Source organism: Periophthalmus magnuspinnatus, chromosome 18 (genome assembly GCF_009829125.3).
Source record: "Periophthalmus magnuspinnatus isolate fPerMag1 chromosome 18, fPerMag1.2.pri, whole genome shotgun sequence".
NCBI lineage: Eukaryota > Metazoa > Chordata > Actinopteri > Gobiiformes > Gobiidae > Periophthalmus > Periophthalmus magnuspinnatus.
The window spans coordinates 19562265-19573672 of record NC_047143.1 but is presented as its reverse complement, the minus strand read 5'-3'; positions in this window follow the sequence as shown (position 1 = coordinate 19573672).

Here is an 11408-nt window from a genome sequence, read left to right as displayed (position 1 = left end):
TAGCAGGTTTTGTCAGTCTGGATAAAATCATCATTCTCAAATCTGAAAAAACTGCAGTCACAAATGTATTGCTTGTTTTCTTGTCAATATACATGATTGTTTTGAGGTCGAGCGATAGGGACATGGGATATAGCATCAGGAGATGGTGGACACATACATGTTTTCAATTGGACACACATACCATTTTTATCTACCATGTTTTATATAATTTTCAAAGCTTTATACTTGGTTCATGCTGAAGTTTGTTAGTGTTGAAGAGAATGCGTCATCTGGTGTCTTCTGTCTTGTGAAGGAACAATAGGTAGTAATTTGATGATGACATTCCACTGGCATAGTTTCATCAGTGGCGTGTGTGTGCTTGGTGTGGAAAAAAATAAAATAAAAAATATTAAAGTGCAAAAGAGGATGGACTTTTCATTTCTCTAAAACATAGTTAACATCATTGTATTTAAAGTTTTACAAAAAAAATCTTCATTCATTTTTACTCATCTCATTTCTTACTGGTTTGACATGGGTGGCAGATGTAGAGGTGATTCCATAACTGTTTCCTAGCAACCATAATATTAATAAGGGTCAAAACTAAATTACACAATAGTTATGTATAGACTAATAAGATTAGTCTATACATAACTATTCTGTGTAAATTGTCCCTGCATTTAGGATAGAATGGATTTTTTAACTTTACTTCTCAACTTTATTTTTACAAATTGCCAGTTTTGCCACTGGTGCAATGCTATGATAAATCCTTACCGGTGTTATTAACCAAGTAATAATTAGATAAACATGACAACCTGTCATATCCACTTTAAGATAAGGTACACATTATTGTTCCTGTGTGGAAATGTCTTTTTTGCATTTTATGCATTTTTCAAGGCCACCAGGTCAACCTGTCAGGAACTGTGGGTGTTACAGTGCTGAAAGACTTGTCTCTAAATCTTGAGCTAGACTTGATTAGGACTACTCTATCTGGAGGATTTGGCCTATATTGCATGTTTTGGGTTGGTGAGAGAAACCAGAGTGGCTGGAGAAAACCCACTCACCTTGTTTGCAGTGTCTGAAAAATGAAGGAAAAGGTATTTATTGAGTCTTCCATTGTTCAGCCCAAGAAATAAGTCTCGTGCACTGGATAATGGACTGGAAAAAACAACATAAAAAATTGAAATAAACCCACTGTATATTGGCAACATTTTCATATATTAAATAAGACATTATCATGTATTGTACAGAAATATTAGTTACTGTTTGTTCCTCAAAGTCCTCAAAAAACCAGGGCAATGTCACCTATTGAGGTCAAAAACATATGCACACAGACTGTGGGTTTTGGCAATAAATCTACATTTTGACCTAGTTTCAGTTAGTCTATTATTTTTCAAATGATGTATGCATTAACTATGACCCATGATGAAAAATTATGGCAGTTTTCAAAGTGATTAACAATTGAAAACAAAATATTATATCATTCGATTTGAGGATTTTTTTTGTTTTTGTTATATTGATAAAATCTTCAAGTTGTTGCATATAACAGGAAGCTGAAACCCATGAATTGCTCCTAAATGACTGGTGATTGTATGTTTCAAATAGGCAGCCTATGTATAGATCCTATACCTGACTATTGAATTACTACAATTTCAACCCATTACAAACTCAAACCTAAGTGGAGTGCTGCTTGTTCCTGCATGTTAATACTTAGTAGATCTGTGTGATCTTGTAGCACAAATAGTGATACAGAGTACATGAGCTGCACATGTTTTGTGTTTAGCACGTGCTTCAGAGGATGAGGCTAAATGTTTGATTCACAGCAACACACACAGCATCACATCATTGATTTTATGGTTAAAGGATGGATTACTGAGGTCATCACTGAGATTCATGTGAATACTTGTGCCTTCATCCTGTAAAAACAACATAATATATTGATACATCAATCTAGAATACTATACTTATTGGCGATTAGTGGTGGTTGGAGGGGCCGATAGTACCAACTGACAGTCTCACTTCTTTTTAAGGTACATTTAATTGTCCTTGTAGGTAAATTTGTCCTCTGCGTTCGACCCATCCTTCATCCTGGGGATGAAGGATGGGGCCACCTGTCAGGAGCAATAGACACCATGTCCGACAACCCATCTCCAGATCTTCAGCTGGGCCTGGTCAGGACTACTTTAGCTGGAGTATGTATGTTTTGGGTTGATGGGGGAAATTGGAGCGCTCAGAGGAAACTGCAACTGAAAGTGCTAGCAGCAGTTAGCAAACTTAAAGTTTGACTGCTCACTCATATCGTCATACTACTATAATCAGATTGCAAACAGAGAAAGTTAATGTCTGACTAGATATTCATTGGTTTGAGATATAGCACTGGAGACAACAAACCTTATTTGAAAATGAAAAATAATTTTACTCAAGTGTTTAGGGCTGGCCTGCACGGTATAACAAAATCTAAATGAAATCAGACTTACTTGAAAAGGCTGAATTATTTAGTAGAATATCCTCTGCAAAGAACAGAATGTCTTGTCTTTTTATAGAAAAATCTTTCTACAGGCATGTTCTGAAATGCATGCAATTCTTGTATTAGTTCATCAGTTCATATTTCAGTCTTCTGTCAGATGTTAATGCTTCTGGTCATCCTGGAGTTGTTTACAATGTGCCCTTTGAACAGAATCATACTTTTATCGCAATACTTTTCAGATTTTTTTCTTTCCCCAAACCATGCAGCCCTATCTGGTTTGAGTCTGTCGCTGGAGATCATGAGGAGAGACTTAACACTTCGCTGTGAGACTGTCCTTGTACTTATAGATGAATTCCATTTGGACTCCTCTGTAAACTTTAATGACAGGATATATGGGACAGTTAAACAGTCTAGGTACACACAGTCCCCAGTGCTGTAAAACATTACATAAAGTCCCTTGGCACAGATGGAGCAGAGCACTAGGTCACACTTGGAGCTGGGACATACTGCAGTGACAAATACTAGTGTTAGTCAGCCTTATATAAAGACCAGTTAAACATAGATAAAAAGTGCTTACAAACTAGGATTTTATAATTTCTTTATATTAACTACATAACACACAAGAGCTGACCCCACTGCCCCCAATTTTACAAAACACACATATTTTTTGTTACAAAAAAAAAAACTCCAAGGACTAAATATTTTTGCTTGGTTCAATCTAACTGCTTAGTTTGAGGCACACTCTGGACCAGACATGTCAGACTCAGGCCTGCAGGCCAAATTTGGCTCTCCATATATTTGGCCCGCAAGATCATATCAAATAGAGCTGGCATGCGAGTATAATGCATGCACCTCTAATACCACGGATCCCAGAATGCTTTACAAATTTGTTGACGCCGGCCCCCACCACTTCTGTTGACACTCATTAGCATCTGCTGCACATTGAACCCCTTCTGAAAAACATGCAATAAATATTTAGTTTGGCCTGCAACTTAGTCACAGTTTTTAATTTTGGCCCTCTGTGAATTTGATTTGACCTTTTGTGCATGTTTTGGGATGAGAAATTGGAGAAAACTGTGGACAATATGTAATGCATTGCTTACTTACCTGACAAAGGTGCAAAACATTTTGATTCTCATGCAGCAGTGGCCATATATCACACAAAGAGAAGATAATAGCTATGTTCTGGTCATTTTGGTCACGGCCACATATCTGTAGCCCTCTCATCTCAGGAATGTGTGACCCCCACTCTGGGAGGGTTATAAAACACCTTGTTCAACTTTGCTTAAAATTTCTTAATGTGTAACCCAAACTCTGGAATTGGTTTTCAAACACTGGTGCAATTTCACCCTGTTAGACTCTGCTTCAGACACGGCTATAGACACTGCTCACTTGACTCTGCTTTGAATTTTGTCAGACACTGTCTTTAACCTGAGTGTATTACGATAACCAACAACAAAGATTTACAGAACGATTCCTGTGCCTCTGTGCCTGTTCTTCATGCAACAGAACAGAAACTGACAAAATTCACACTCATAAATGTGTGTATCAAGGGGTGTTCATATTTTTTCTACAGTAATGCGCATTCATTGCTATTTTAAATACCTGCAAAATGCTACAATTTTATGCATTTTTTATTTGTTAAATGTGCAAAAGAACTGGATTATTGGGGGATGTTTGTTGCATAACCCAGACGCAATAAAGATAAGAGTAGACACAAATCAAAGGTTGTTTTTCACTGCCACAGACAGAGCTCTATCAGATGATGCGGCTGATAAGACTTTAAACTATAGGTCACTTGTGAATGTAACACCACCACTGCACCGTGGATGCTGGATGCCCTGATGTAAAATAGATAATAAAAAGAAAATTGAATGGTGTCAGTGTTTACCATTATATGTTTTTATTTAGTATTATATTTTAAAGCAACATTATCTGTCTTTAAAGAGTGTATATTATGAAAATGAGCATTTAATTTTCCCTCATTAAAAAAACAGCAATTAAAAAAAAAAAGTTCCTTAAAGGTTCCCTATGTAACGTTTCTGGTGTAGGGTCGACCACTTGCTTGACTCCATGAATGTTCCACAACATGGCAATGAACTTACTTACCTCCCAAACAGTTGATGTCACCAGGCTTTTTCAAATCGGATCTGTGGAGAGGCAAACATATTTTTGAGCAATAAAATTTCCTTAAAAGTGAAGTAATGCAAAATAAATGCCAACTAAATGCTATGGAACATTCCAGGCAAAACAATAATATCCTCAAAGAGGCAAATCTCCTACTAAAAAAGTTAGTGCACCTTAATGGAAAAATAATAATTTAATTTGGCATTGCAACATTATGGTCAATACTCCAGTTTGTGGTATTGCCCATCAACTGTTTCTATGACACTTTGAATATGCTTCAGACTGAACTTAATGCTCATAAATGGAGCATTTGTATTTGAGATCTCCAATGATTAGCCTGAAATCTTTTCCCTTTCTGTCAATGCTGTTTACAAGGGCACTTTTATACTGGTCTCAAATGTGTCATGTTTGTGCATTGGTTGAACATGTTAAAGTTAAACATTGGCACTACACAACAATCCTATTCATTTGGTGAGAGGCTGGGAACATGTTCTTGAATGAGATCATTGATGAAGCATGTTTAAAGCTGTACTATGTAACTTTTCTGGTGGTGGAGGGTGTTTGCACCACCAGCTTATTATTGCTTTTCTTGAAATATCCCACACTATCGCATCAAATGGATCTTCATCCATGGAGACCAGTAACTTGGCCTAGTTGTCACCTGCTTGACAATTAGGCCAAGTTACTGGTCAGATCTGTGGATATGCAATTTTTTCTTTCTTTATCTTTTTCAACTACCCTGTAATACCCTGTCTTTAATGTTATATTCATTAAAGACATGGTATTATGCTTCATTAACCACTAACACAATATATATTTAGATCACTATGTTACCTTTTATTGTTTTGAAAGTGCTATATTCACAGAAAATAACGTATTAATATGTTTAATAATTATCAGTTTTGTTTTTGGCTTTCTGAGTGCTCTCTGCCTTTGCTTTCCACGTCACTCCTAACATAGTAGAAAGCTCCAAAAAGTCAATTTTGCATAATGAAAAGGAGATCTTGCCCAAACACATTATAAAAGAGTTGCATCATCCAGGCCATGGGAAAATGAGCATAGTGGAATGTTTGAAATGGTTTTCCAGAGTTTTGGTACATGGACACTGAAGTTGGAACATGTTGGGGTGATCTGAACTTTTTTTGGTCTTATGTAACATTGATCTATTTGACTAGCTTTTTTTTTTGCAGGTGACTATGCCAAAGACCTGCTGCCAACGGGAAAATAGTCCAACAGTGTCAGAGAGGCAGATAATGTTGCAACATACCCATGGTCAGATGAGTTTAATATGGGAGTTTTACGTATATTCGGTTAATCAATATTCAGGTATTATTTTAACTGTAAGAACTAAAAACAAAAGTCAGAAATATCACTTTAATCCCTTGTTTGAGAGACTACACAAGAGATAATTTTTAATTGTTTTAATTATAAAACAATTATCTCCTCACCTCTCTTCAGAACATTGGGTGCAACAATAGCTCGGTTGGCTGGTGTTTGTCTAGTGATCTAAAGGTTGGCGGTTTGAACCCCACTCTCAGTGTAAACATCATTGGTTGAGTGGTCATATCCACTGACCCACAGGTTGGCAGTGCAATTCCAGCTCCCACAGATGAATGCTGTCTTAACCCACCTTGCCCCCAGTGTCTGTGTTCAATGGTGTATAAATGCGTGTGTTAATGAATTTCTTGAGCGCTTTCAGTGCCTTGAAGGTGGAAAAAGCACTATATAAAAATATAACTTTTTACCATTTACCATGTCAAAAAGCTGGTGAAAATAATGTGAGAAAATCAGCCAGATTTCCAATGCATGAAACCTCGTTGAGCATCTTAAACATACAAGACTGATGCAATACTATTATTACTACTTCCACTGCTTTACCATACATTCCTTTAAATCGTTCCAAACCAGACAATATTTACTTAACGTTGCTCTATGAGTTTAAAATTGCTGACCTTGCTTCTGGCTTTATCTTTAACAAACTTCCCAACTGCTGTGTTGTGTCTGTGCCATAGTTAATGGTCAATTTTTCACTGTTATGCAACTTACCATAACTTACATGGGGCAGCAATGCATTTCCATATAGATATGAATAGAATAGTTATGTTATGTTATAGTTTGTACACAGATAGCATGAAGTTGGATATTTCTACTCGATTTCAACAGATGTGTTAGAATATATGGTTTATAACAATGGCTTTAAAAAAATGTATTGTAGTAGTCATGGCAACCGGTAGATTTTGAGTTGTCATTTAGGAACAATTACAATATTTAATGTCCTCTCATCATTAAAGGTATACTATGTAACTTTTCTGGTGATGGATGCCTTACCTGCTTGTTCTCATGGAGATGTAATTGTTTTGCCTGGAATGTTCCACAGTATGGCATTAAACTTTTCGATCTTGCATTTATTCAGTTACAGATGATTTTATTCAAAACATTATCAGGACAAAACATGCATTCTTCAAATGAGTGGGGTCATCTTTTCACAAACCTGACCCATAACTCGGTGTGTTGGTGTCACCTTCTTGTCTCAATGGAGATAGATAAACTTGACGCCCCACTGTGGCACATTCCTAGAAAAGCAACATTTTCATGGAGAGTTTACAGATAGTGCATTGTTAATAAATAGTGCATTGTTAATAAATGCTATTTAAATTATTATGTACAAAATCTACAGCAAAACATTCCCTGATTGTTTTTATTATTAGAAACTTAATGGGAATATATATTATCTATTTTATTTTCATTTTCCTTTATGAATGTGAATATGAGATGGATTAGAAGAAGTGTGTACTACAGCACCCTAACAGCAGATGGAGTTAGAGCTCAATTTTATACAGTCGCAATACAGTATTTTTTTCCATACTTTTTTCTTCTTCTTCTTCTTGAAGAGGATAGAACAGTTAGAAAACATAATCAAGAGAGTAAAAACACAACTTGTAACTTATTTAATAGGATATAATTCTCCATACATAAAAAGCCACACTCACAATAAGACTAAAAACAATTATGACTGTCCCTCTTTTGGTCGTCCTCAGTCATTTCCCTCTATTTCATTGACGAAACAATGATTGTATAAGAGTATAAGAGTATAATATATATATATATATATATATATATATATATATATATATATATATATATATATATATATATATATATATATATATATATATATATATATATATATATATATATATATTGTTACGGCCCCAGATGTTATCTCTATCTCCCCATGGACCTCTTCAGGTGGTGCTCCTCCAGCTGGCTGCTGATTGTCTGGAGGGCCCTGTGTCTAATTGGAGCAGTGGTCAAAGGCCTGACCAATCCTGGGCCTTCACCTGAGGCAGCCACGCCTTAAAAGGACCCGCCCCCTTCCACTCCTGGCTGCTGGGTTTTGTTAAGAACAGCATGCCACTTTGTTCTGTGTCTTTGTGATACTTGTTTTTTGGACAAATTGAAATGTTTCTAGACTTTGCGTAGCTCAGAGACTGTTTGTTTTGTGTTATGGTAACTTTTCTTTTTTTATTGTCTTGTTGGCTACTGTTTAGAGCCTCTTTTGTTAGTTTTTACCTTAACATTCCTTTTAAATAAATTATAACTTAAGTTTACAATTTTCCATCTTGTTTTGTTACTTCCCCTTTCCCTAGCTGGGTCGTAACAAATATATATATATATTATATATATTGTCACAAAGAAATCAGGATTTTCTTGATGTACTGGCTTTCAATTGCTATTCTAATCTCTCTGTGTTGATAAAATTGTTTAACTTACCTTTTATTTACTTAACACCTCTATCCATGAGTTTCAGAATGATGAGAAATTAGGTTCGTTGCCATAGCGACTAACAATTTAAAACAAAATATTGTGTCCTCAAAATGTTGTCTTATAACAGGAAGTTGAAATCCATACTTCATCATGAATTAGTGGTTTTCAGATTCTAGTATGTGATGTCATACTGTCAGATGGGGGCAAGAGCCAGATTTCCCTATTGATTACATTGTACTTTGCCATGAAATATCTAAAAATAAATTCACAAATGTTTAACCTGATGATTTGTATTGATGACTAGACCCAATAACTCACGGTATTACAACATAAGTCTGCATTTTAACAATATTTACTTAAGCTGCCTCCATCTGTATTAAATATTATTGGCCGATAGAATGCTGTGATGTCGTCTGAAACCTAGCATTATTAATGTCATTAATAGGGAAATCTGTCTCTTGGCCTCATCTGGGAGTATGACATCATCACATCCTAGTATCAGAAAACCACCAATAGATTTATATAGGCCTTGGGTCTCCTTTTGAAATTATGACATCAATAATTCTAAAATGTGAGCACAACTTTTATTCACCTTTTCTTATTAGTGTGCTACTACTACTACACTATATTACTATACCATTTCTTATTCGATTTGCCTTTTACATGCAGGTTAAAGTGCATTCACCGTAGTGCCCTGTCATTCACCCTCTGCTCCTTGTATGTCGCATGTCTCTGACTTAAACATTTGTTGTTGGATGTTGTAGGTCCATATCTAGCAGAGTGGAGTTCTGGGGACACCACATGAAAACAGTGTGTGTTTGTGTGCACAGAAGCAGGAGGCCAAGAGTGCATGAAAAGGCGACCAGTCCAACATGCACTGGTGGGTACTGCAAATTTATACACGTAGTAAGTTACATGGTAAGTACTTACATGGCAAAAAAAAAAAAAAAAAGAAAAACTAAATTACTTTTGCCAAATTTGTACGTAAGTAAAGGTTAAAAGTACATGAAAAATACTACTCAAAGTACTGGTTACTAGTTTACATTTGAACAGATTTTAAGCCGCACATTTGATCAGTATCTAAAGGTTTGAGGCTGAATTTAGCAGGGGGATCTGTTTTCTGTTGCTATTTTGTTTATGTGTGAAGCACTTTGTCATACATTGCATATATGGATGCTATACAGATAAAGTTTTGATTGATTGATCTATTCAAAAAAGTCCAATCACTTACAAAATCTACTCAATTACAGTAACATGAGGATTTGTAATTAGTTACTTCTCAGCCTGCCAACATGCAACCACTATACAAAAGTCTACAAAGAACAGGCGTAACAGGGGAGGACATTTCTGACTGATCTTCTAAATACCACTAATTATTCTTTCCTCTTCTTTGTGGAGCCTCTCCTGTCTGCAGCGCTGTACCAAAGCCTTTTCCGTCTTCCGTCCCGTTCGTTGAGGAATAAAAGTCGTCTGGATCTTCCTCCACCTCCTCCTCTTTTGGCTCAGCGCCCTCTCAGTGACTGCTGACCTGCATGTGTGACTTCCCAAAACTCTGCACTGAAAATAAACAATTGAAGGTTTGGGTTCATTTAATGTAGCAAGGGTCACATTCATTCATACATACAGTTGAATAAAGGAAACAAAATGTGCATTTGTTCATGAAGAAATCCCATAATAAAGTAATTTGCCTATAATACGATTTACAAGATTACTAGCATGTATTGAACCGATTTTATACTTCAAGAAATCTCTTATCTTGGTTAAAATTCAGTAGTTTTAGTAATAAAAGTAATCTTAGATATGGTAATGTAAGTTAGCCTTTGAATGCAAAACTATTAATTTTAAATTGTAATAATAGCTAGGGAAAATGAATCTGTAGGGCAGATGAGAACTCCATGGTAGAATACATGTTAAATATCATTTATGGTTAACATCTTGGCCTATGCATATAAAACAAAAAAGTTCAATGTCTTCTCTGTCAGGAGAAACAAGTTAAGGTGAAATATTTTTTTTCAGAATTGCTTCAAAAAATGGTTGCATTACTAAAAAACAGGTGATTCTTGTCGGTTAAAATTAGTTTAATATGATATGTTTTATATGTTAGTGTTAATCACTCCAATTCCATAGCAAAATAAATGTTAAATTGGATGAAATTACACAGAAGGTTCAAGCTCTACTAATATATTTCTACTTTATAAATACAAACATAATAAGCCTATACTGCATGGTTTCCTGCAGTTAACCATCTGCTGTCACTAGTTCGCTTTGTGCACTGTTTCTTTATGTCTTCAGGTGCAGCTCGCCTCTCTCTCAGGAAACTTGGGGTTTCTAAACGTGCCCAGGATCGCCAGCTTGATGGTAAAAACATATATAACCGGACCCCCACACTGTATGGGCCCCAAATACAGCAAGAGGAGAGGGGACAGCACAGAGAGGAGTGGCCCCCCCCATCAGACAGCACTGAGGGCCTCACAGATTGATGTTCGTGTGAATCCATGGAGCCATATTGTGCAGGTGACGGCGCTTTGCAAACGTTTGTATTCAATAGAACAGGCGGTTGTTCTCAAAAAACAATGTATTTGTTGCTGTAAAGAGCCACTGTAAAATTAATTCGCCTATAAAAAGTGCAGAATAGTGCTGATCACCGCACCTATAATCCTATAGTGGACACCTTAAAGTAGAGAGTATAATCATTAGTTTTAAAATAGATAGATTAGATAGATAGATTACATTAAAGTCTAGAATTACAATAACAGTACAACTTTATAAGAACTTTACTTTATTACTTTATTAACACCATAATTATCCTTCATTTATAATGAACAAATCATTTATTGCGAACGTTTCAAACTTAGTAGCTGCTTCATTGAGGTATTGGGAGATAAGCTTAAGATATTAATTGTGGAGTTAGGAACTTGAAACATGAACTTAATGAGAATGTGAATTAGAGAACAACTGTGTGAAACTATTTGCGTGGCAAATCCGGAATGAGATATATCTGTATTTTTTATACAACGCTCTCGCCATGCACTGTCTTGCTTTTGTGTCAACAAAATACCACTGCAGCTTG